We start from the raw sequence: 27343 nt of genomic DNA, 5'->3' as shown, positions 1-27343 counted from the left end.
CTCCGGGCCTCCCCACCCCTCAGCACCCCCCACCCCCTGTCTCAGACGAGGCAGTGTTTGAGACACCCGGGGCCTGGGGCGGCCCTTGTAGATGCGGGTCCCTTCCAGGGGGCGCTCAGCCTGACAGCCCCGCCTTCCTGCCCCTTAGATCTCTGAGCGCCATCGTCAAGGCGCGCTGGCAGGTTCCTGCCCCTGGGGGGACCCCGCAGGACCCCTGTACACCACAAATCTCGGGGGGAGGGGCAAAGGGTGTCCCGGGCCAGGAGTGTTTATCAAGAATGGCTGCCTCTTCCTTCTTCAGTGTCTCCCGTAATTAAAAGCCCAGCCCGGTATCTGCAGTTTTCATTTTCCAGAGCTGTGGCCTTGGAGATTAATCATTATTTGCAAACACTGCCTCCTCCTCATGGTCACGGCAGGGCACGAACCACTGCTGCTGGCAATTCGGAAGGAATGAGGTGGAGGCTGCGGGGGCCGGGGGGGTGGGTGGGGCGGGCTGCACGGTGGGCGGAAACCCTGGCCTCTGTCCCCCAGCAGGCTGCCGGCCACGAGCCATCGAGCCATCGAGCCATCGAGCCATCGAGCCATCGAGCCATCGAGCCATCGAGCCATCAGCCATCGGGATGGGAGTTGTTCCTCCTCAGGGCCCCTGGCGGTGGGGCGGGGGCGGGGATGGGGGCTAGATCGTAGGTGAGCAAATCCACATCCAAGCCCAAGAGACCAGTGCCCTCAGAGTTCTCCCCCATGGCCAGCCCCTGACCTCCCGGCCGCATGTCTTTGCATCATTCGGGTGGCCTGTTCTTGCGGCAGAGATTTTATAAACCAGGTCAACCCAGGGCACTTCTGACTCAACCTTGTATTTCTAAGAAACACTCATACTCATGTGTAGCGTTTACCAGCCGCAGATCGGCCTCACGCCTGGGCTGCTGAACACACCAACACGGGTCCCCCCCGCCCCCTGGCCCAGCTCAAGCCAGCCGGCATCTGGAGAGAATCAAGGGACTTGCTATTTCTCCCAATTATTAAATGGAGCATTTAGTTTGCTGTGGATGTTGGAGTGTGCGCAGTGACCCCACTCTGCTTTCACTCTTTTTGACGCTGAGTCGTAGGATCCACGGTCAGAGCGGGCTGGATCTTCGCCTGCTCATACAAGCCCCTCTCTGTGCCCGCAGCCCCTACTGTGAGTGCGGAGCTGGAAGCAGAGACGGCTCAGGCCTCTCGCAGCTCTGGGCCCTTCTGAAAAGCAGCCAGGCCAGCGTTCACCAGCCAGGACTCAGCCTGGCATCAGCTGGGCGACTCCTTGCCAGCCGAGAGGCCCCACCCCGTCCCTACCCTAAGTCCTGAGCACCCTCCCCACCATAGAGCCAGGCCACAGATGCCATCTGAAGCACCTGTTGCCTCCCTGCTCCGGCAAGGTGGGTGTTGAGAAAGGGGGAGGCCCCAAGAAGCTGCATCTGACCTTCGCTAAAATTAGGTCCCAAGTCCCAAGGGGCAACTGAAATGAGGATGAAAAATGAGAAATTGAGGGCACTGGAGGATGTTAAAAATATGCATCTATATTAATGGAAGCCATGAAACCAGGGTTCCCACAGGCCGGTGAAGCGCTCGTGTGACCGTCATTATTATAGTAGCAGTCAGAAGGTACAGGGCCAGGGGGGTCCCCGGGGAGCACCTGCTCCTCCATGTCTCTTGTTCTGCAGACAGGAAAGCTGCCCGTGGGGCGCAGGGACGTGCCCGAGGCCACGACCAGAGCCATACCGGGCCAGGCACACACGTGGACCCAGACACCCCTCCAGTGGGAAGGACCCTCGGGCCCTGGTGTGGGACGGAGGGTTGTCTCCTCAGCCCCTCCTGGCTACCCAGGGCTTATCACGTGCCTGGGATATAAAGGTGCCTAATAAACTTCGCTTATTACTTTCATTATTAATATTGACCAGTGGAGTGGAGTGACGTGAGGACACTGTTTGCAGGAAATGACTTCTCCCCCAGCAGACTGAGTAGGCAGAGAAAAGCAGGGCTGGGCCAGCCGGGGGACTGGGTGGGGAGGTGAGGGAGGCCGAGGGAGTGACGCCGGGGGTCACAGACAGTGGCAGTGCAGCAGTGACAGTGACCTCTCAGTGAGCACCTCCTGGGTGCTGGCGCTGGGCTGGGCTGTCACTCCCGTCCTTCCCTCGGTGCTCACACCGCAGGGTAACCACCTCCAAGCCACAGACAAGAGCCCCCACATTCCCGAGCCCGCCCTGGAGCACCCACCCTGCCTGTCCCCTCCTCAGCCCAGTCCCTGATCTGCAGCCTTCAGAGGGAGCCCCACATTTTTTGCTCCGGCCAGGCTCCTGCTGCAGCTTTTCACCTCCTGCTTGTCTGCTAAACCCACCCTGAGCAGAGCTCTCTCCCGGGATGTTGCATGGGGCAAAGGCCTTGGTGATCGACAGCCCCCCTGCTTCACCTGGCCCTCTCTGGGCCTCGGATTCTTCATCTACTCTATGAGCCCCAATAACCCTAGATGCCTCTGGCTGGACAACGAGCCCAGGATTGCCTCCCGGCAGATTCTACAGGTCTAGTGCACCCTCCATGCCCCCGTGATGTCCTCTTCTACAGGCTGGGGCCCTGTGGGTTGGAAAGGGGGAAACTTTCCTTGTCCCCAGGAACTAAACACAGAGGCCAGGAGGGGATGGGGTGGAGAAGACCCAAGTAAGCCCCCCACCCAGGACCCCAGCTCCTGTAGGCTCAGACCTCCCTGGAGAGCCTGGCTCTGGGCTGGGGCTTTGGGGAGCAGGGAGGCAGAGGGGAGAAGAATGGAAGATGGGGGGCTCTCTTGCCTCCCTGGGTTCCACCTGACTTGTCTGCACAATCTGGAGGTGTATTGGGGTGATTTTCACTGCAAGCAATAAAACTCAATGCTAACTGACTTACGTGATAAAGTCAATTTGCTATGCTGGTCTCTATTTGAAATATTTCATAATACAAGTACAAACACAAGAATGGATGCCAAAGGGATGAACTGCTTTGTGAATCCATCAAGGAGGTGAAATGGCTCACCTACAGAAAGCCCAGTGATAGTCATTTTCGGGCCTGGTTAGAGGGGTTCTGGCTGTTTCTCTGCAGGTCTCTGGGCTCTGCCCTCTGCATGTATGGGCCCAATGGGGATGCTCCCTGCCACTGGGGTGAATGGAGTTGCAAGCGCTTTCCCACAACCTGCTTTGGGGCCGGGCCCTCATAAGAGCTAGCCCGTGGGCCTCAGACAGTCCCCTGAGCCTGGATGAGGCTGCTTGGAGCTGGGCTGGGCTATAGAATAGGCTAGGAAGCCCAGAAATAACCTGTGCTTGGTGGTCAGGGACCGTACAACAGAGGAGGCAAGAATGTACAATGAAGAAAAGACAGTCTCTTCAATAAATGGTGTTAAAAAAAAAAAAAGAAAGAAAGAAAGACCAGACAGCTCCATGCAAAAGAATGAAACTGGACCGCTTTCCTACACTATACACAAAAATAAACTCAAAATGGATCAAAGACCTAAGTGTGAGACCTGAAACCATAAAGCTCCTAAAAGCAAACAAATGCAGTGATCTCTAGGACACCAACCTTAGCAACATATTTATGGATCTGTCTCCTCAGGCAAGGGAAGCAAAAGCAAAGTAAACTATTGAGACTATACCAAAATAAAAAGCTTTTCACAGGGGCCCCTGGGCGGCTCAGTTGGTTAAGCATCTGCCTTCAGCTCAGGTCATAATCCCGAGGTCCTGGGATCCAGCCCCGCGTCAGGCTCCCTGCTCAATGGGAAGTCTGCTTCTCCTTCTCCCTCTGCCCCTCCCCCCACTTGTGCTCCCACTCACTCTCTTTGCTAAATAAATAAATAAAATATTAAAAAAAAAAGAAGAAGGAAAAGCTTTTGCCTAGTGAAGGAATCCATCAGCAAAACAAAAAGGCAACCTAGCAAATGCGGGAAGATATTTGCAAATGATATGTCTGATAATAGGTTGATATCCAAAAAATATCAAGAACTTCTACAACTCAACACCAAAAAACCCAAATAATCCAATTAAAAATGGGAAGATGACCTGAATAGATGTTTTTTAAAAGATGTTTTATTTATTTGAGTGAGAGACAGAGCGAGTGAGCATGAGCAGAGGGAGAGGCAGAGGGAGAAGCAGACTACCCGTGAGCAGGGAGCCCGACGCGGGACTGGATCCCAGGACCCTGAGATCATGACCTAAGCCGAAAGCAGACGCTTCACTGACTGAACCACCCAGGCGCCCTGAATAGAGATTTTTTTCAAAGAAAACACACAGATGGTCCACAGACACATGAAAAGATGCTCAACATCGCTAGTCATTAAGAAAATGAAAATCAAAACCACAATGAGACATCACCACACACCTGTCAGAATGGCTGGTACCAAAAAGATGAGAAGTAGCCAGTGTTGATTAAGAAGTGGAGAAAAAGGAGCCCCTGTACACCATTGATGGGAATGTAAATTGGTGTCTGTCCTCTGCCTAACACCCTCTGGAAGCTTCAGTCACAAAGCAAACCCAACCTCATAACATCCTGTGAGGTGTGGGCCTGGGATGACTCTGCCCCATCCGGCTTCCTCTCCTGTCATCTCAGACACCGGGAGCTGCCACTTCCTCATCCCTCTGCTCTAGCTCTTCCCTCTGACCTGTGAAAGCTGGGTTCTTCCTATCACTCAGGTCGCGATGGCATCTCCGTGAGGAGGCCCTCCTTGACAGGAGGCACAAAGCTAGATAAGCAGAAGGTTTGGGGTGATGGGGAAAAATAACAAGGAATGTGTCTATTGGACAGAAATGAACCTGGAGGTCCCATGTACCCCCTCCAGTTATCCCTCCCAAGGTTAACTTCTGATGCAACCATCATGCTTGGCCAGAGCCAAGAAACTCTCATTGTGCAATTCATAGGGCTCGTTGTGAATTTACCATCCACTCACTCACTCACTCACACGTGTGGGCGTGTGTGTAGGTCTATGCAACGGTGTTCCATGCACAGGCTTGTATAGCCACGACTGACATCAAGATACTCAATGGCACCCTCCCAAAAGTCTCCCCACATCAGTCCTTTGTAGTCACACGCATCCTCTCCTCTCCCATCTCAAAAACACAAGTCTGTTTTCCACCTCTGCGAGTATGTTATTTCACGATGGCTGCAGAACCGGAATAATGGGGTATGTGTCCTTTTGAGATTGCCTTTTTTCACCGAGCATGACTTCCTTGAGTTCTGTCTGCATTGCTGTGTATTTCAGTAATTCATTTCTGTGTATTGCTGAAAGGGTATAGCATGGTTTGGTTAACCATAAGCCCTTTGAAGAATGCAAGTGGTGTCCAGCTGGGGGCTCACATGAATAAAGAAGAGTTTCTGAAACATCCCTCCAGGCTATGGTGTGGAGAACTGATTAGAATGGAGAGAAGGAGAAGCGGGGAGAACACTGTGTTCACTGTGGTCCAGGGAAAAGGTGAGGGTGGATTGAACCAGGCCGTTGGTGGCAGAGATGGAAATATAGTTAGATCTACATTGTGCTTGAGGTGGAGTCGATGAGATTTACTGACATGGGGCATCAAGAACAGAGAGGAATCTTATGTTTTTGGCTTAAGGAATAGAGTAGATGGTGGTGCCCAGGGGTTTTCCATTTGTCTGAGTTGGAGGGAGGCATGACAGCCACTTGGAACATTCCAGGCCTGGCCTCTGAGACTCCGATTCTGGAGTCTGTGTGGTGCAGTGAGCCTGAGCTGGATCTTCCAGAGTCTCCCTGCACAGCCTGGACTGGCTACAGACATCTGGGGGGAGTTTTGGGGGCATGGGCCCCAATATGAGAGCCCCAGTTGCAGAGAAGCCTCTGTGCTGGGGTGCTGGGGGCAGGGTTCTTGGAAGGAGATGAGGTCTGGCTGTTTATCCTTAGCAGAGAAGCACGTCACCCTTGATGGCCTGGAGACCTCAGCCCCTGGTGAGGGTGACAGCAGGGAGAGAGGTTATCAGGGACATTCCCCTAAAAGGAACTCAGCTCCAGCACGGCGTATGTTCAGCTTGAACTGAGACATCCCAGGCTTCAAGCCCTGACGATGCTGGCACAGCCTCAGGGCCGGCTTGGGGACATCAGCCCAGCAGGCAGTGAGGGAGGAAACTGTGATGACCCCAGGCCATGGAGAGAGCTGGCCCACTCAGCAGTGACTCCCAGCCCCCCCTCCAAGAAAGGATGCTGCTCTTCTTGAAATGTCAGATCTTCTTAGCACGCTGGGCCCCTGGCCCCTGGGTCACTGGGGACACGGAGGGAAAAGCAAGGAGGCAGAGGTCAGTGGAGGGTGGCATGGCTAGGGTGGCCAGATAAAACAGAAGATGCTCAGTTAAATTTGAATTTCAGATAAACCCCAAATAATTGTTTCATATAGATCCCAAACAATGCATGGACACCTTATATCTTTATTTGCTAAATCTGGCATCCTTATGCACAGGACACCAGCCAGGGCATCTACTGAGTGCCTTTAATGTACTATACACTCTGCTGAGTAGACACTTTCTTTTCTTTCTTTCTTTTTTTTAGATTTTATTTATTCATTAGAGACACACACACAGAGAGAGAGAGAGAGAGAGAGAGGCAGAGACACAGGCAGAGGAGAAGCAGGCTCTCTGCGGGGAGCCCGATTCTCCACTCAGTGCCGATCAGGACTGATCCCAGGACCCCAGAATCATGACCTGAGCCGAAGGCAGATACTCAACCACTGAGCCATCCAAGTGCCCCTTAAATAGACACTTTTAACTATGCCCTTTGTTCTGCTACCAAATATTGATGGGGTGCCTATTGTGTCCTGGGACCATTCTAGGGAGAGGTAGGGATTCAGCAGTGAGCAAAGCAGGCATAAACTCTGCACCCTTGGTGCTTGCATTGGAGGGAGGGGGCGAGAAGTAAATAGGCAGATAAAAATAGAATGTCAGATGGCAAAAGGGCTAACTAGAAAAGAAAGCAGATGGTGGAAGAAGGGGGCTCTGCTGCTAACCTCTGTAGGAAGAAGGACGTCTACTCTGAGCAGAGACAAGCAAGGGGTGAGCGTGCCTGAGGGAGGAGGCGGGAGGAGCAGCATGTGCAAAGGCCCTGAGGAGGGAGAAGTAAAGGCGCGGAGAGGCTGGAGCAGAGTGAGCAGGGGCTGGTGCTGGGAGCACGGGGGGAGCCACCCCCGGAGGGGTTTGGCTCTGAGCGAGATGGGGGCCATCAGAGGCTTTCAGGGGAAGCAGCAGAGCACGGCTGTGCCGTGGGAAGGCTCGCTCCCACCTTGATATTGGATCCCATCCAATCCTCACGGTGGCCCCACGCACCCTTTGGGTGGCCAGATGAGGGCGAGTGCTCCCGGGCCCTCGCCTGTCCTCCCTGCCTGCTGAGCTCCCGAAGCCAGTGGGAGCCAGGACTCAGAGGCAGCACCAAGCAGAGGCTGGTCTGAAAGCTGCTTGCTGGGAGGGAGAAACGTCACTGTCCACTGTCGTCCACACCAAGTAGCAGGAGGGGAGGGTCCAGGCAGGCCTGCGGTCACTGCTGTTAAAGTCCTGGCGACAGTGCCCCGTGTAGTCACCAAGGGCCCCTCGGAGAGCAGGCTGGGGCTCCCGAGGCCAGTGTTTCTCCCACATTCGGGCCCAGGTGCAGGACCAGGAGCCCCTGTGGCTTCCAGCCCCAGGAGGGGCCTTGGCGGTTGCTCCTGTGTTCTCACGCAGATATACCCCCACGGATGTTTCCTGAGGGCCTGGCAGGTGCCGAGCACTCTGCTGGATGGCATACAAGAGCATTAAGGAAGGTGACAATCACTGCAAAGCCAAGGTCAGGGCAGGGTAGCTCTTCCCCCCGCCCTAAAGGTGGCATCTAGAACCAGGAAGGAGAGCGTGGATAGAGCTGCAGGGAGAGGCCGTACTGAGCCCTGTGGCGTCTGTCACCTGAGGCGGGGATGCAGGTGGGCATCAGGAGACCTCCGTGCCCCGGGGGAGGCATCGGGTGGGTGCCAGGCTGGACGTGAACCTGGCCTTGGGGATGGCAGTCTTCACTCTCATGGGCCACCGGGCTATGAGTGCTCCCAGGAGGGGCAGGGTCACCTTGCAGTGGTCAGCAGAGCCCAGGTCTCCCGGGCTGCTTCCCGCTCCACGCCCAGCACTCCCTCTGTCCGCAGCTGCGTCCCTCTGTTTCCGGTCTTGCGTGGCCTGCCTGTGGTGCTGGCACCCCAGCTGACCCCAGGTGAGCCCCCTTCCCTCCTGTGATGCTGGCACCCCAGCCGACCCCAGGTGAACCCCATTCCCTCCTGTGATCCCGGCACCCCAGCCGACCCCAGGTGAGCCCCCTTACTGCCTATGGCACTCGCGCCCTTAATGGCCTTCAGGTGAACACTGTGGCCTGCTAGGAGCCTTCCTCCTCCCACCCAGGTGCCAGCCCTGAGTTTTGAACCAATTCAGAGAGGTCTACTTTCTGGGCTCTTTCCCGGTCAGCATCCCCAGCGCCTAGACAGCCTGATGACACTCGGCTGGGGGGGGGGCCCTCAGTGCCCTCAGGTCGGGGGTGGGCTCCAAGTGGCCTCTTGACCACCCCCTGGCAGCGCTCTCCAAACTTGGCAAAGCCAGCTCTGTGGCTTCCAGGATGGCCTTCCCCTCCCTTATTAGGCAGGGCCGCTGCTACTGCGGTGAGAGGAGTCACAGCCCGGCGGGTGGAGAGCCCTGCAGCCGGGAGCCACCTACTAAGAGTCTTAGTGCCGGAGGGGCTGGGGGCACGGAGCAGACCCAGAGAGATGTGGGGAACCACTTGTCTCCCTTGAAAAATTCTCCAGGAAGAAGCTGTTTGCTGGGCTCTGTGTGTGTGTGCGTGTGGGGGGTGTGCATACAGGTATGTGTGGGTGTGTGTGTGCATACGGGCATGTGTGTGTGTGTGTGTGTGTGTGCATACGGGCATGTGGGGGTGTGTGTGTGTGTGCATACGGGCATGTGGGGGTGTGTGCATATGGGCATGTGGGGGTGTGTGTGTACACAGGCATGTGTGTGTGTGTGCATACGGGCATGTGTGTGTGTGCATATGGGCATGTGTGTGTGTGCATACGGGCATGTGGAGGTATGTTTGTGCATACAGGCATGTGGGTGTATGTGTGCATACAGACATGTGGGGGGCTATGTGTGGTTGCGTGCGGTGTGTATGTGCACACGGGCGTGTGTGTGTGTGTGTGTGTGTATGCACGCACATGTGAATGTTGACCTCCTGGTGGACACTTAGGCCGTGGGGCCCGCAAACACATAAACACAGCTGCAGTCCTGGGGAGCCGGGGCCCGGGCGAGGGGCTGCGCAGGTGGAGAGGTTGGGGCTGTGTGCCCCGCTCCGACTGCTGCCCCAACCCCTCCCCTTCAACATGACCGCCCTGGCAGGGGACACCCAAGTCACACTCTGTGTCTGCCGTGTCCCCGGGGCCCCCCACCTTGCAGCCATTTCTACGCCGCTGGATTTCCTCCCCTTCCTGAGGCAGCAAGAAAAACTGGCAGACAGTGGGCGGCCAAGTGGGACCCAGAGACTGAGCCCAGACTGGCCCTTCCCTCTGTCACTGCCGCAGAGCGTAGAGTCTACTCGGTGACTGTCACCTACTACTCTCCTGCCACGGGTGGGGGTCCTTCCGCCGACCGAGGCCTCTTACTATCAGCCCACTTGACCGATGAGCAAACGGAGGTTGAGCGAGCTAAGGAATCTCTTCAGTGGCGGAGAAGCAGGAGAACCGGGATTCAGTCCAGGGCCGTCTGGCTCTAACTCTGGCTCCCCTCACAGTCCTCCTGACCAGGGGCCCGGGGGAGGTTGGCTTGTGTGGCAGGGGAGGTGGAGGCAGAGCCCTCCACGGGGAGCATGGGCAGGGTTGCAGGAGGAGAGTGTGGGGAGGACAGCGTGGGGAGGACAGTGTGGGGGGGCAGCAGGAGGACAGCGTGGGGAGGGCAGCGGGAGGACAGCGTGGGGAGGACAGTGTGGGGAGGGCAGTGGGAGGACAGCGTGGAGAGGACGCGTGGGGAGGACAGCATGGGGAAGAGAGTGTGAGGAGGACAATGTGGAGAGGAGAGCATGGGGAGGACAGTGTGGGGAGGACAGCAAGAGTGCCGTGGGAGGACTGTGAGGAGCTGCTCCGGGCTGGTAGGCCCAGAGGAGTGGGCCCCCCAGGGCACGGAGCCTGGTTGTTGGGTGCAGGGCCCGGTCAGGGCGGTTACGGGGAGGAACAGACCCTTCTGCACATGCGGCTGCATTGTCTTGCTCCTAAGGACAATAACGTACCCTCGTCCTCGCCAGCAGAACGTGTCCCCTGGTGCCTGTGGCTGAGCCAGCACAGCCCCAGCAGGAGGCCACGCTGCAGTCTGGAAGCACGGCCAGCACCCACATCGCGGGACCAGAGCCCACTTGTCCGAGGGAGAGCTGGCCTCCAAGGGCAGAGCCGGCTCCACCGTCAGCCTCTGGCCAAAGTCCAAAGCCTCCAGTTTGCCCAGAAACAGGCTCCCCGTCTACAAGGAGGGACGGAGTCTGCCAGGGAAGGGCAGAGAGCACCAGACCTGGGTGGGTGCTGGAAAGGGGGCCTGGGAGGGGAGAGGCTCGCTGCGGGGAGGGCACCCCCAGGTGACCCCTACGGATGGCCTCCTTTCACATGCCTCCGGGGGCCTGGCATGGCAGCCCCTCTGTGCCTGTGCTCCAGGACGAGGTCTGCAGGTCGTTGAACTTGGCCCACTCTGAGGCAGCCTGGGAAGGCTTGATGCAAGGAGCTCCCTTCATCTTGGGGAGCCCTGGCACAGAAGGGGCCCCCTCCCAACCGGAGCCCGGGATCCAAGCTTGTCATGTATTCGCTCGGGCTGCCCTGAGGAGGCCGCCACACTCTCCTCCTGCAACCCTGCCCATGCTCCCCGTGGAGGGCTGAAATCTTCATTCAAAAGCTGTCTTCTCTGTGTGGCACGTTGGTGGGTCAGAGCACCAGGAGGCCGGGGCTGAAAGGTGGGCACGGCTCAGTGTGGTCATGGGAGAAGACCGAGTGGCTGGTGGAGCTGCTGCACCCCAAATGCAGCTGAGGGGTGGGAGAAGGCAGCTGGTAAGAGGCAATGGGAGGAAAGTTCTGGGCCTGGAGCTGAGGGGATGGAACAGACTCTGCGTCCTCTTGCAGGACATTCCAGAAGCAAGTTAGGACAAAAGAGCCAAGATCCAGCTAAGTCCTGGCAGGAGGACACCTATGGCTTTGCCACGATGGAGACAACTCTGGGCCCTGGGGTGCAGAGGTAAAGTGGGGGGCAGACACCTCAGTCTTCCTGCACCTGTGTCTTAGACCAATATTAGGTTCTCCAGAGAAACAGAAGCAATAGGGTGCATGCATGTGTGCTGCATTTGGGGAACACTCTGTATTCCAAGGTGAGGGTCCCCCCACCCCCGACCTACTGGAGGGGCTACTTCCTGAATGAATGCAGGGCAGGTTCTGGTAGACGGTTTCTCTGAGAGGCCCGGCCGTGCACGCTGCTGGGCCCCATCTCCTTCCCCAGTGCCCTCCAGCCCCTACCTGGCCAAGGTGGTAAGCACCAGCGGTGGCGCTCCACACCTAGCCTTCCTCTCTCTGCCACTCCAAAGGCCCGAAAGGTAGTGCATTCCTCCTGGAGTTTTGCTTTTCTGATCCTGAGCAACACTTGACAGGGGATGGACTGAGCCAGGCCGTGGGATGGAGAGTGACTTGGGTTGCTGGGAGACATAAATGTCCTAGAGTCTTCCATGGACTTGTCCTCACAGGCCCGGACCTGCAAAACCAAGAACAGACTTGTCAGACTCTCTCAGCAGTGGCCCCAAGCAACAAACAGAAAAACCCCACAAACAGCAGTGACAAGATTAGGTCCAGTGGCACACAATGTAACTGGAGCCTTACTGGAGGCGCATCGCACGGAGACATCGTGGGCTGACACCACAGAGAGGGAAGGGGGGAGCCACAGGAGCTCCTGGGGCCTGAAGGAGGTGTCCCCAACTGTCTGTTGGACGTCGCCAGCCCAGTGGCCAGGTGGGAAGGTTCTAGTACCACCCCACACTGCATGAGCACAGGAAAAACAGGCCCCAACTGCTAAGCTGGTCAGTAATTCGTGCTTCTTAAACGACCTGTGTCGGACTGGACCCAGAGGAGGCGTCCAAGATCACACTCCAGGGAGCGCAGAGTAAGCCCAAAGGCGGGTCTGCTTCCAACTGTGAACTTGCAACAACTGCCTAACAAGGTGGGAACTCACCCCACATGATGACCCAATGTGCTGGAACCCCAGAACCTCTCCAATTGAGGGGAGGCTGAACCACCCGTGGCCTGGGTCTGGACGCAGGGCCAGACTTGGGGAGCCCAGGATGGACCCAGTCGCCACCTCTCTCTGCCCGTGGCCTGAAGGATGGGCCCCAGGCATCCCGCCGAGGTTCCTGCCTGTCTCCTTCGCCGCCCACGAACTCGTCCTGGGTGCCCGCTTGGAGCCCGGGGAGAGGCAGCTGTGGGGAGTCCAGGAGGCGAGTGGATTAAGGATAAGGATGGCCTCCCTGGGCTCAGGCACCCAGGGGACTGGAGGCCAGGGCGGCTGTGTCCCAGGGGCACGAGGGAGGGCCAGTGAGGTGCCTTACAGGGCTGTCTCCCTGGACCCTCACAATAGCATCCGGGAAGGAGGTGGCCTCAAAGCCATTTTACAGAGAAAACAGAATTCGAACCATCTTGCCTGAGGCTGGCATTAAATCTCGGAGCCTGGGCATGGCTGGAGAAATCCCAAGATGCCTTAAGGGCAACAGAGGAACAGGGCATTCCAGAATTCCACCCCGCCCCGTCTGAGTGTGGTGGACACTCTGCCTCAGTTTACTCAACCTCACCTAGGTGCATCTCCTCTGAAACGTCCTGGATAAATCAAAGTTCATTTCCGAGCTGCAGGGCACAGCCTCACCTGCAGAAGGAGGGTTAACGCCCATTTCTCAGGGTCCACCTTGACCACCTGGCACCCAGGGGCGGGGTGCACGGTGTTGGGAGGGGTGTCATTAAAACTTTATTGCTCTGTTAAATTTTCCTGGGAACGCAAAGAGCTTCCACCAGCCGAGAGGCTCGCAATTACAGCTGAATGAATCACCGCCTTTTGAACAGCCCCACATTTCTGCAGAGCTCCGCGCAGCTCTCCCTGTTGGTAAATCGCACCACGCCTCGCTTTCCATGGCTCCCCATCCCCTCTCCCCTTCGCCATCCTCCACCTCCCCCCAAAATTGCCCTTGGACATTTGTGTTGATTTTGTAGTAAAGCCTGGATGAACGACGCTATGCAGGGAACCCAGGCCTTGAATTTATTGATCAAGAGCCGTAGCATCCTAGAAAGCAAATTGGACTGGAATGAGAATCAGGAGACAAGGCTGAGGCCTCCGCCCACCTATTGTGTCCTGGATTTTTCTAGAAAATACTTTTCAACCATCAACTGTAGAATCCTGTGGCTTTTCTGGTTAAAGCAGACAACACTGGACAATTCTTTCTGATTGGACACTTATTATAGAAAACTTAGAAATACTGATTGAGCCCAAGCCTGGTGGCAGGCACAGTGTAGTGCTTTGGAGACAAGGGTGATTTTTAGGCCATGTCATTGTTCTCTGAGAAGCTAAGGACATAGGGAGACAAGAGGTGTCTTAAGAACCGGGAGTCTGGGGTGTCTGCCTTTGGCTCAGGGCATGACCCCGGGGTCCTGGGATCGAGTTCTGCATCAGGCTCCCTGCAGGGAGCCTGCTTCTCCTTCTGCTTGTGTCTCTGCTTCTCTCTGTGTCTCTCATGAATGAATCAATAAAATCTTAAAAAAAAAAAAGAACCAGGAGTCTTCTGGGGCATCTGGGCGGCTCAGCCAGTTAAGCATCCAACTCTTGGTTTGGGCTCAGGTCGTGATCTCAGAGTCATGAGATGGAGCCCCCTGTCTGGCTCTGCACTCAGCATGGACCCTGCTTGAGATTGTCTCTCTCTCTCCTCCTCTGCTCCTCCCTCCCTTCTCTCTCAAATAAATAAATAAATCTTAAAAAAAAAAAAAAAGGAACCAGAAGGCTTTCAGTTGCCCATGGAAGAAATCTAGACCATTCCAAAAGGAATCATCTTTGGCTTGCATGGCTGGGGAGTGTAGGGGCTGATGCAGGCCTTAAATGATCCTGTCTGGACTCTCTCTGTCTCCTCCACTTCTCTGTTCTGCTTATCTCCACTGCCCTTGGTGCCTCAGCCTCGCACCCTCCTGCTTCAGACGTGGCCCAGACTTAGGAGGAAAGAAGCCTGCTCTCAGCCCTGAGCCAAACCAAAGAGAGGAAAGAACTCTCCCTTTCAGCAAGCATGTGGGCAATCTCCCAAGGAGGGTTGTTCAGTTAGTGTTGGTCCAGAGCAGACGTCTACAAAATTCGGCAGCTGATGTGTTGGCTGGGGGTTAGCCGATCCAGGCTGGGAGCTAGCTGGGGGTTAGCTGGGGGTTAGCTGACCAAGGCTGGGGGTTAGCTGGGGGTTAGCTGATCCAGGCTGGGCTCTGCTGGGCTCTCTTAGGTTTTTGCATTCAGCTTGCCCCTGAGCTGTGGGCACAGGCCTGCTCCCTGTGTATCTATTCTGGCCTGGCTGAGGGGGCAGCAGGCACCCAGGAAAGCTCTTTTCATGCTGACGGGGAGGGGAAGTGCAAGAGCTTGAGTGGAAACACCTAGGCCTCAAGCCAAGGCTCAGAATTGGCACCTTATCTCTCCCACCCAGTCCCAGGGTGCAGTGGTCTGCATGTGGCCCCCCTTGCCACCCCTGTTCACACTGAAATCCTAACCCTCAAGGCAATGGCGTTAGGAGGTGGGGCCTCTGGGAGGTGCAGAGGTCTTGAAGGTGGAGTGGAAATAATGAGATCAGTGCCCTCATAAAGGAGACCCCGGAGAGCTCCCTTCCATAATCTCTGCGGAGGTACAGAGAAAAGATGACGGTCCAGGAACCAGGAAGCAGGCCCTCACCAGACACCCAAGTCTGCTGTGCCTTCATCTCGGATGTCCCAGCCTCCAGAACGGTGAGAAATAAATTTCTGTTGTTTATAAGCCACCCAGACAGTGGTATTTCTATCACAGCAGCTCAAATGGACCATGGCCAAACCCCAAAGATTAATGTGGGAGGAGAAACTTCAGTGTCATGTAGCTGAAGGTATGGCTATAGGCAAGGTGAAGGGTTGGGGCCAGTCACATCTGGACCACAGTTTTGATTGGCCTGACAGACACACAACATCCCACTGTGATGGGTCAGATCTGGGCCAGGTGCTTTGATAGATGGCACCCCAGGACCACAGCGAAGAGGGCGAGGGCCTTCTGCTCTCCAACTGGACAAGGGTGCTGGGCAGACGGAACCCCACAAACATGCCCTACACGCAGGAAGGCAGGTCATGGCCTCCCCGGGACACAGGGGGCGTGAAGCGGGGCTGCAGAAGCCCTTCTGGAGTGAGGCCCTCAAACTGAGCCTTGAGCATGGGAGGAGGGGTATACAGGCAGGGGACCCGAGCAGCGAGGGGACCTCCATCCAGGGACAGAGCACAGAGCCCAAGCTGGTGCAGGAGGGGCAGCGGTGGGGATGGGGACAGATGGGGAGGCAGGCAGTGCGCAGAGACCGCAGAGGGGCCAGTGCCAGGGGGAGCAGCTGGTAATGTGTCCCTGTGGGGGTTTAAGGAGGGACATGCACGATCCACCCCGGCCTGTGAGAGGTGACCCTGGCAGCAACAGGAGGGTAAATGGGGGTGAGAGGCACTGGGGTAAGGCCTGGAGACAGGAGACTAAAGATGCCGAGACTGGATGAGCAGCGAGGGAGTGAATCCAGAGACATCTGGCACCTGAATAGCCCTGAACCTGCTTCTCTCAATGGGAGATGAGGGAGATGGGGGGTCCAGAGTGATGCCCAGTGCCCCGGGCAGGGAAGTGCTGCTCCTCTAGCAGAGGACCTCACACATCTCAGGAGCTCAACACAGAAATCTTCTCTGTTGCTCAGACAATAGTACGATTGGGGTGGGGGGGGGGCGGGGGCAGCTCTGCTGGGCAGCTAGAGGTGAGCAGAGACCAGAGACCAAGGGGTCTCCCATCTTGCAGACCTACCCTCTTGCCATGTGGCTCCCCGAGGTCACCCTGCAGGCTGCCTCCCCTCCAGCCCACTGGGAGGGAAGAGGAGAGCAGAGGGTGAGTGCAAGAAGGTGGCTGGGCCGGGCCTGAGAGAGCTGAAAATCACATCTGCCCCACTTCCTGGAAGGCCTGACGGACGGACGGACATCTAGACGTGTGTCTAAGTGACCGCACTGGCAGGAGTTGCGCCATGGAAGTGCAAAGAGCACAGGTAGACAATCTGGGGGAGGAAGACCTCTCTGGGAGCTCTGAACGGAGGCTGGAGGAAGGAGCTCCCAAAGGAGCCTGAGTCCAGGGAACACCATCCTTATTCTGGGGGCACTGGGGAGTCACTGCAGATCTTTGAGCAGGAAAGTGACCGATGCAGCCAGCTTCCAAAGGAAGGCCACCCCTGCAGCCCTGCAGGGAAGGGAGGGAGAGGGTCTAGAGCCCTGGGGCCAGCCTCAGTGAGTGTTCTCTGAGCCCATGACACAGGGAGGGCTTTGGTTCTTGTTAATCTTGCATGGAAGCTTATTCCTTTTCTTGAAGCTATTTTTGTTTCCTGATTAAAGCCAAATCCACTGAGAAAATTTTTGTTGAGAGAAAGCTTCAGACATTAGAACTGGGAGAGAGGAGGGTTGGTCTGGACTCGAGCTAATGGACGTTTTCTGTTTTAGGTTCCTTTATAGTTTCTGCAAAATACGTGACTGCTAATGTTTTAGCTTTCAGTGAAAGCAAAGAATAAGGGATTTAAAAAAATCAGGAAATTAATCTGCTTTTTTCTCTAATTGAGACCTAACCTATTTTCCCTTTCATTTTCTTTCCCTCATTTGTCATACACTTCCTTTATTCTATTTTCAGAGTCTCTTGTTTGTGTGTTACAAATCCTTCCTGAAGCCAGGCTCTCCATCCCTACATTTGTGCTTCGTGTCCTCTCCCCCCTGCGTGCGACCTGATTCCGAAGCCTGATGGCTGTCAGGTGCTTCGGTTGGGGGGGGGGGGGTGCACAGCCTCCAAAGGAGCGTGGCCCCTGCCCTTCCCAGTCCACCAGCACCACCAGTTCCAAAGGCACATGACACCCTCGCCTTTGCCAAAGAGCCCTTGGCATCGTCCTCACCTGATCCCTATTTTGTTACATCTTCTGCCTGTCAACTTGGCCCCTACATTCTTTTTTTTTTTTAATTTAAATTAAATGAATTAACATATAACGTTATTGGTTTCAGAGGTAGAGTTCAGTGATTCATCAGTGAATGAATTGCGTATAGCACCCAATGCTCATTACATCAGGTACCCATCACCCAGTTACTCCACCTCCCCATCCACCTCCCCTCCAGCGACCCTCAGTTTGTTTCCTAGAGTTTAGAGTCTCTTATGGTGTCTATATACATAGACCACATCTTCTTTATCCATTCATCTGTCGATGGACATCTGGACTCTGTCCATAGTTTGACTATTGTGGACATTGCTGCTATAAACATTGGGGTGCAGGAGCCCCTTCAAATCACTACATTTGTATCTTTGGGGTAAATACAAAGTAGTGCAATTGCTGGGTCATAGGGTAGCTCTATTTCAACTTTTTGAGGAACCTCCATACTGTTTTCCAGACGGGCTGCACCAGTTCGCATTCCCACCAACAGTGTAAGAGGGCTCCCCTTTCTCCGCATCCTCGCCAACATCTGTGGTTTCCTGCCTTGTTAATTTTAGCCACTCTGACAGGGGTGAGGTGGTGCCTCATAGTGGTTTTGATTTGTATTTCCGTGATGATGAGTGATGTTGAGCATTTTTTCATGTGTCTGTTTGGCCCGTACATTCTTGAGCTCAGCGGTGTCCTGAGTGGGGCTCCCAGGCTCTGGTTTAGTCATGGCTTCTCAGGCTTGAGGATAACTTCACCATGGATAATGTATTCGTCTCCTACAGCTGCAGCGACAAACTACAACAAACTCGGCGGCTTAAAACAATGCATGTTCAAGAGTTATGAGAACACAAGCCACAGACTGGGAGAACATATTTGAGAAAGACATACCTGATAAAGGACTGTTATCCAAAATGTACAAAACCCCTTAAAACTCAACAATAAAGAAAAAGCAACCTGATTTTTAAAAATGGGCCAAAGACCTCATCAAAGACGACATACAGATGGCAAATAAGCAGATGAAAGGATGCTCCGTGTCATATGTCATTGGTGAATCACAAACGAAAACAGCAATGAGATGCCTCTGCACACCTACTAGAACGACCCAAGTCCAGAGCACGGACACCGCCACATGCTGGGGAGGACGGGGAGCAGCAGGGACAACACTCACTCACTGCTGGCGGGAATGCAGAACAGTGGGGCCACTTTGAAAGACAGATGGGTGGTTTCTTACAAAACTAAACATACTCTTATCATATGATCCAGCAGTCATACTCCTTGGTATTTTCCCAAAGGAGTTTAAAACCGATGTCTACACAAACACCTGCACATGGATGTGTATAGCAGCTTTACTCATACTTGCCAATGTTTGGAAGCACCCAAGATGTCCTTCAGTGGGTGATCGGATAGATAAAATGTGTGGTTCATCCAGACCATAGAATATTATTCAGGACTAAAAGGAAATGAGCTGTCAAACCATGACAAGACATGGAGGAAATTTAGATGCACGGTCCTAAGTGAAATATTGCAGTCTGGAAAAGCTATATACTGGTGATTCCAACTACGTGACATTCTGGAAAAGGGGAAACTCGATATAATGAGAAGACCAGTGGTTTGGGGGGGTGGGGTGGGGGGTGTTGTGGGGAGAGGGGAGGAATGAATAGGCAGTGCACAGAAGGTTTTTAGGGCCAGGAAACTACTCTGCATATTATGACAATGGTGGACACATGCCCTTATGCCTTTGTTCAAACTCACAGGACGTATAACACTAAGAATGGAGCTTGATGCCAACTGTGGACTTTGGCTGATACATCTAACGATGTATCACTCTAGAGTCTTCAACCCTTGACAGATGTCCCACTCTGGTGGGAGATGTTGTTGACAGGGAGGCTCTACGTGTGTGAGGGGAGGAGGTATAGGGAATTTTTTCCTCCTCATTTTGCTATGAACCTAAAACTGCTCTAAAAAATAAAGTATATAAAAAACCAAACACTGTACATTTATTCTTTTACAGTTCTGGAGATCCGAAGTCTGAAGTCAGGCTCACGGAGCTAAAACCAAGGTGCTGGGGTGGGGGGATGACTCCTGGGAAGTCTCTCTCCTTGCCTTTCGGTTCCTGTCCCATGGTTCCTTCCTCCATTGTCAAGGGCAGCAGTGGGGCATCTTCAGATCTTCCTTGTCTGTCTTCGCACCACCTTCTCCTCTGAAAAAAACTTCCTCTGCCTCTGCTTCCTAAGGCCACTTGGCATTGTGTTTGGGGCCCACTCTGATAATCCAGGCTAGTATCCCCATCTTAAGATCTTAGGCACTCCTGCAAAGACCCTTTTTCATGTAAGGTAACATTCACAGGTTCCTGGGTTAGGACATGAATGTCTTTGGGGGCTGTTGCTCAGCTGACCACAGGCAGACAGGAGCCCTGAGCCACACAAAACCCTGACGGGAGGCCAGGCAGTCCAGAGTCCCTCCCTATGGCAAGAACACCCCTGCCCCTGCCCCTGGCCCCCATGCCCCATGCAGTTACTCCCTGGGGTCAGTTTAAGGCCGGACCACATGCAGGCAGGACCTCTCCCAAGGAGGCTGCCCCTGCTCCCCCGACCCAATGCCAGAGGTAGCCTCTGGATGGACCTTTGCTCCTGGGCTTGTCCCCCTGGGTCCCGCAGCCTTCCTGGTGTGCTCACCTCCTCTGGAGGAAGAATTCAGCTCACCGCCTCTGCAGGCATCCCACTCAGATTTGGCTCTTTCCTCCCCACCTCCCCTGAGCTCCTAGGGAGGGGGCCCTAGGGACTCCAGCATTCTGCAGTCTCCCAGGATGGGGGCTTTGCTCTTCAACACAAGCAACAGGCTGCTGGGCAGCCAGCTTGGACCTCACTCTCCAAGGAAAGGGTCCAGGGTAGGATACGCTGACTCCGGACCAAGCTCTGTTTTCCTGAGCAAGTTGCGGGGTCTCCTGGGGCTCAGGGCTCCTTCTGGTACCAGGAGGGGAGCTCTGAGTTCCTCCCAGGGCCACTTCCCAAAGCTCCATGACTGGCCAGCTCTAAACTTGACCAAACACAAGGCAGTGATGAGGTCTTGGCTGTTTTTTGTTTTTAATCCCCCCCCCTTTTTTTTAAGATTTAACTTATTTATTTGAGAGAGAGAAAGAGAGAGCATGCACAAGGGGAGGAGCTGAGGGAGAGGGAGAAGCAGGCTCTGTGCTGAGTGCTGAGTGCGGAGCCTGATGCGGGGCGCAATCCCACGACCTTGAGATCATTACCAGAGCCAAAATCAAGAGTTGAACATTCAACTAACTGAGCCACCCAGGCACTCTGAGGTCTTATTTTTTGTGGTCTTTTTTTAAAAAAAGATTTTATTTATTTATTTGAAAGAGAGAGTGCACAGACCACAGGAGGGGCAGAGGCAGAGGGAGAAGCAGGCACCCCCCTCAGCAGGGAGCCCATCCTGGGGCTCGATCCCAGGACCCTGGGATCATGACCTGAGCCAAAACCAGACTCTGAACTGACTGAGCCACCCAGGCACCGCATCCCCGCTTTGCCCCAAAGTCTTGGTTTTTTAATGACTTAATAAAGTGGCTCTCAAACTTTTCACTCAAGAGCCCCTGGTTGGCAGGGGTTTGGGAATGAGTGGTCTGGAGGGTAAACATCTTAGGGTATCCCAGGGGGCCAGAGATGTTCTTGAAGATTCCCGGTTCTAATCCAAAACATACACAGTCATTTTTCATTCACTTCCATAAAGCATCTATGTTTGTTTTAACATAAAAATTGGGCTTTCCTTCCCAGTCTGTGAGCACAGAATGCCGCGGGAGAACCCAGCTTCTAAGCCCGTGCCCTGTATACCCCCCAGACCCCAGAGCCCACCTTCTAATGCCTTCACACACCAATTTGAAAAGCCTCAGTTTCTCAGATACTGTGTTCTTTGTAAAAGCAAAAACAAACAAAGAACAGAAAAAAGAAAAAAAAAAAAAGACCTTTATTGACTTAGCCTAAAAAAGTGAGTCATTTAATACGGGGCTTTCAGAAACTGTTCGAGAATTGCGGCCGAAAAATATGTGTCTATGGGGTTCTTTTCTGCATCTTTCACACCTCCTCCCTCCTTCACCCTCCGTACTCAGACCTGCCTGGAATGAGGATGAAGACCCAGACCCACAAGGCAGGCCGCCCCCCTTTCTTTGCTGGGTTCCCAGCAGTTGGGAATGACTGAGGAGGCCGCCCTAATCTCTGGCCTAGCTCCCTTTCAGCTTTCTGGAAGTCCTGTGAGCTTTCTAGAATTTTCTTACTCACAGCTGGCATCTCCACGAGGACACCCCTGAGGAGCTGCCCCAACCCCCCAATCCAATGCCACAGGTAGCCTTGGGATGGTGTTTTGTCCCTGGGGCTTGTTCCCCTGGATCCCGCAACCTCCCTGGTGTGCTCACCTCCTCTGGAGGAAGAATTCAGCTCACCTCCTCTGCAGGCATCCTGCTCCAATTTGGCGAGTATTCCAGAGCATTCCAGCTGCCTTAGCTAAGAGTGCCCAGTGGGCTCCATTTTAAGAAAACCGGAAAATGCACACGAGTCAGTGAGGGCACCACCGGTCTCAGTTCGGATTAAAACGCCACTTGGCAGCTGCATCGCCCTGCGGCTCTGTCCACTGCCCTCCTCCCGGTGTATTTAAAATAGTCCATCCTCAGCTCCTATAGATGCCAAGTGCTGGACGGGTACTGTCCTGGGGGTCCCCGGGGGCACCAGCACCAGCACCAGCACAACTCCCTGTGGCTGTAAGCAGGCAGGGAGCTGTGTCCAGGCTGGATCGGGGCGGCCAGAGCCATTGCCGACCAGAGGACGTCCCAGGGGGCTCCCCTGGGCCTGCATCTTCCCGAGCTGCCTGACTCATGAGGATTTCCAGATGACATGCCTAGTTTTGGGGCTCCCTGCCTGCTGGCACCGTACAGCTTATCTTGCCAGGTGTGGAGTCGCTGCCAAACAGAATTCCCCCCTGCGCAGGATGACACCAGCCTTGCCCCACAACAGCTGCCCTGCGTGCCCACCACCCCCTCGCTCCGCCCTCCATCTGCTCCCAGGAATGGGCCTTTGCGAGCTAGGGTTTCCTTAGCTGCCCGGGGAAAACCTGCCAGTGCCCTTTCTCCAACAGCTGAGGATTGGCTGCACGCCAGGTCTTGGGCTTGGAGGCTATACGCGTGGAAAAGATAGCCTCCCTCCCTCCTTCCCGGTGCCCACAGCCAGGTGGGGAGGCAGGCCCGTGCACAAACAGTGCAACAGCTTGTCCCCGGACCAGTCCACGGGTCCTGGAAGGAAGACCCGAGATCCACCTGGCCTCCCAGGGAGGCGGTGAGCCGAGGCTGGGCCCGACTGCTCCTCCTGCAGCCTGCAGGCTGGCCTCGTCGGGGCTCCGCCTCACCCCTGCCCCCAAGCCTGTCGCAGCTCTGGGCTGACATGAGCTGGCCCTCGGAGCCGTCTGCAGAGTCCCCCATCAGCGATCATTATAATCCAGTGTCCCTGACTCTAAAAGGCCACCTACTGAAAGTTGCACCTGCGATTACAAAAGAGCGTGGGGGGAGGGACAACCCAAATGTAGCTGGATTAGGATCAGGATTTTAGAAATAGCACCACAGTGGGGGCAGGGGAATGAAGCTCAGAATCAAGGAGATGTGGCGAAGGAAGATGAGGCATGAAGCAAACCATACCACGGAGAATGTAGTACAGCGGTTCTCAAAGTCTGGCCGAGGGGCACCCCTGGGGGGGCTCTAAACTGGCCTCAGGGACCTGCAAGTCAAAACTATTCCCGTAAAAAGAGCAAGACATTATTTGCTTTTATTGTTCTTGTTCTCTCCTGAATGTACAGTGGAGTTTAAATGCACAATCCTCTATCAAGCCGAACATTAAAGATTTGCCAAAATGTAAAAAATGACATTTTTCTCACTAAATTGTTTTGTTTTGAAAATATAGGTGCAGGAACCCTGGGTGGCGCAGCGGTTTAGCACCTGCCTTTGGCCCAGGGCGCGATCCTGGAGACCCGGGATCGAATCCCACGTCGGGCTCCCAGTGCATGGAGCCTGCTTCTCCCTCTGCCTGTGTCTCTGCCTCTCTCTCTCTCTCTCTCTGTGTGACTATCATAAATAAATAAAAATTAAAAAAAAAAGAAAATATAGGTGCTTTTTTCATTTAAGATGTTACTATGCTAGCATGTAATGGGCCCATTTTAAAGTGGATCAACAAGAAATTTCCTGAAATTGTTGTTCTAATTCCTAACATAATATCAATAAATATAACTCTACTTCACAAAGCATCTTTTGGGGTCCCCCAATAATTTTTAAGAGCATAGAGGGGCCCTGAGACCATACAGTTTGAGAATGCTAATCTCAAGCTAGCCCCAAAATACAAGCTATTGAGACATGACATGGGGAGGGGGGGCGGGGCAGGGGAGCTGAGTGGGAACTTAGAGCAGGATACGAGGGCTTGTGGGCTCTGGGCACGTGGTTCATCTCTCTGCCCATCCTTCTCCTCTGCCCGGGATGGTAATTCCACTCTACACTCAGAGGATACGTGTGTGTGTGTGTGTGTGTGTCAGTGAGGGGGGGACATGGCTTCAAGCTGAAATTCTGTGCAAATGACAACTTTATCACCTTTCCCATTGCTCCTTCTGCCTTCCCTGGGGATCAGGAGTACGTATGGCCAACTAGAAGCCCAACTACGGAAGCGGCATAAGCGGTAGACAGGGAGTGGTTTCCTTTTTTCTGTTATACACACACACACACCTCTGTGGGAGGTTGCTCAGGTGCTAGCCTGTTTCTGGCCTCCAAGCTTTGGCAAAGCCAGGTGAGCCAGGTAGCTGGCTCTCAGAGGTGTGGAGGGCAGGTAACGGTACAAGGAGCAGCAGCTGGCCAGTGGAGTGACTTGGGGCATGTCTTTCTTCTTCCATGGCCTCAGTCGGCCAGCTGTGAAATGGGGGGGGGGGGGTTGAAATCTGCTCTGGGATCTGGAGACTCTATGGGGGGGGGGCTTGCCAGGCTTCTACTGACTTGTCCAAGGGGAAGGTGCCCAGGGACCAAGCCCATAGGACTGCCTGGCTCCACCTGGCTGACCGGCCAAGGGTGTCAGCCAGGTCCTGTGAGCCATGCCAGCTGGCCTCTCTGGTGCCAATCCCCTTTCTTGGGCCAGTGCAGGAGCCTTATCAGGGTAGCCCTGCCCAAGACACCCAATCTAGAGCTTGTAGACCTGGCATCTCAGGCTGAGTGGAAAGCATGTGTGTGTGTATGTGCACGTTTACTCTCATGCTCTGCCTCTGTTTACGCCAGAAGGATTTCTCTAATTGGCTCTTCCTAGACCTCAGGAAAAGGCAGCGCCAGAGGCCTCCCAACATATCAGCTCCTGCCCCAAAGGGAGGGCTTGTCCCTGAGATGCTGTTGAGGGTGGGGGAAGGGAGGTGCTTTCTTAGAGCCCTGAATGCCAGGCAGGGGGTGTGGGCTATAGGGGTTGTGACCACACTCCCCTACAAGAAAGAGGTTTTGAGGAGTGCCTGAGTGGCTCAGTTGGCTAAGTGCCCGACTCAGTTTCAACTCAGGTCATGATTTCAGGATTGTGAGATTAAATCCCGCATCAGGTTCCTCTGCTCAATGGGGAGTCTGCTTGAAGATTCTCTCCCTCTGTCCCTCTGTGTTCTCTCTCTCATATAAATAAATAAATCTTAAAAATAGAAGTCTGAACCCAAAGAAAACAAAAAACACTAATTCAAAGTGCCCCTAAGTTTATAGCAGCATTACCTACAATAGCCATGATATGGAAGTAGCCCAAGTGTCCATCGACCAATGAATGCATAAAGGAGATGTGGTGTGGAATATTATTCAGCCATAAAAAAAGACCGAAATCTTGTCATTCTTGGCAAGGTTGAGTGCAGCTAGAGAATACAATGCTAAGTGAAACATCAGGCACAGAAAGACAAATGCCATACGATTTCGCTCATATGTGGAATTCAAGAAGCAAAAAAGCAAAGGAAAAATGAGAGTCAAAGCAAGAAACAGACGTTTAGTTATAGAGAACAATCTGATGGTTGCCAGAGGGGAGGTGGGTGGAGGGATGGGGGGAACAGGTGATGGGGATGAAGGCGGGCACTTGCGATGAGGCACCAGGTGATGCGTGGAAGTGTCAGTCACTATCTGTACACCTGAAATTATATAACATTCTTCATTAACTAAGTGGAATTAAAATAAAAACTTGGGGAGAAAAGAGAGGTTTTGAGCATGCCCCTTGCTGTGTTCACCTTTATTCATTTGTGTATTATACACGAGTGTTCCTGTATTAACATATATTACATAAATTATAAAACATTCCCCAAAGAGAAATGTAAAGGGCGAATCAAATCATGCAGAGAAGCTATATTTTCTAACGTGGGTGGTTCCCTACCCCCACCTCAGGGGGGTCTACATTGCGCTTCGGAGACCTTTGGAAGGATCCGTCCTTTTAGGACCCAAGCCTATTCTACTTGTGGACTCAGGCTTTGCCTCCCCCGACCAGGCAGCGTAACCCTTTCCAGACCCATATCCTGGCTGTCCCCTGAGGTTGGCATTTTGCCAGGAACACCCGACCCCTGAAAGAGCCCCCAACCTGGGAGCATTTCAGCCTGTTTGAAGCCCAGAGTCCGGCCCTGATGGTCAGGCTCTGTCCTGCCCCACTTTAGAAGCAGAGGCTGACCAGCTCTGTAGGACTCTGAACCCATTCTGGGAGTGTGTGTACACTCTGTGTGTGTGCGTGCGCGTGTGTGAGCGTGTACCCTCCCTCTGCTTCCTGTAAGGGCTTCCGTTGTGAGGTTTAGCTCGTGAGAAGGATCGCTTATAACCCGCCTTTTCCTTCCCAGATGCTGGAGTCAAACACCCACAGCAGAGCTGGCAAGAGGAGACAAATCGAAGTTTCTTTGGAAGGGCGACGCTGTCACACAGGGCCAGACTCCATATATGCGGCCAGGCCAGGCCAGGCTGACAGCCTCCAGGGAGGCAGCTACACACACACACACACACACACACACACACACACCCCTCCACCCACCCACCCACCCACCCACGCATGCACGCACACATCCCTCCCTGGGCTGGCAGGGGAGAGACTCACAGGGCCCTGCTTTACTCTTTTCTTCAGACTGTCTGGCCGATTCATATTTTCCTAAAGTCCTAGTGACCTCACCACCTCTTTATCGCGCCTGTGGTTGTGGCTGGGTTAAAATGTTTTTCCAACTTCCTTTTACTCTTTCCAGCTGACTTAACTTTCCACGCTCAAGGCCAAATTACACACCAGTTACTCCCAGTGAGGAGCAGCAGTATTGGTTCATGCCTCGATGCAAGGTGCCGGGTTCTGAGGGGGAACCCCCCCTCCCCAAGCCCTGTTCACAGAGGTGGGAGCTGAAGCCCTGAGAGGGGAGAGGCAGGGCTGGGTGGAGGGGACCCAGGGACCCAGGGACCCGTTCTAAATTAGGAGGGCTTCTGCTTGAGCCCACATTCCATGCTGATGGCCAGGATCCCTCCTTCCCCTCCTAGCCACACAGAGCTCAGCTCCACGCCCCGCCCTGCCCTTGCCCAGGACATATTCCATCTGTCAGGACCTGGTTGGGGCAGCGCCTGCTCTGAAGCCCACTCAGATCTCCCAGGTTGGATTTGCTGCCCTTCCCCCTCTGGTTAGGGTTGACTTCTGTCCCCTTCAAATTCATACCGTGAAGCCCTGAATACCCACCCCAACTATCTCAGAATATGGCTGCATTGGAGACAAGGTCTTTAAAGAGGTAATTAGGGTAAAATGAGGTCATATGAGTGGGCTCTGCTCCAACAAGACCAGTGTCCTTAGCAGAGGTGAGGACAAGAGAACACGCAGCGGGAAGACCGTGTGCGCACGGGGAGAAGGCGGCCCTCTGCAAGCCAAGGAGAGAGGCCTCGGGAGAAGCCTGCCCTGCTGGAGCCTTGACCTCAGACTTCCTGCCTCCTGGACCGTGAGAAAATAAATGTGTGTTGTTTAAGCACACCCCCTTCCCCCAACTGTGGTATTTTGTGGAGGCCCCAGACAAACTAATACCCTCCCTTGGGGTCTTGCACCTCCTGGCTTCCCTCCGCCCCACTCCCGGGAGCACCTGGCTGAAGTACTCCCTCTACCTTGATGT

The sequence above is a fragment of the Canis lupus genome, chromosome 12 (assembly GCF_048164855.1).
Source record: "Canis lupus baileyi chromosome 12, mCanLup2.hap1, whole genome shotgun sequence".
NCBI lineage: Eukaryota > Metazoa > Chordata > Mammalia > Carnivora > Canidae > Canis > Canis lupus.
Note: the sequence above shows the minus strand (reverse complement) of the source record.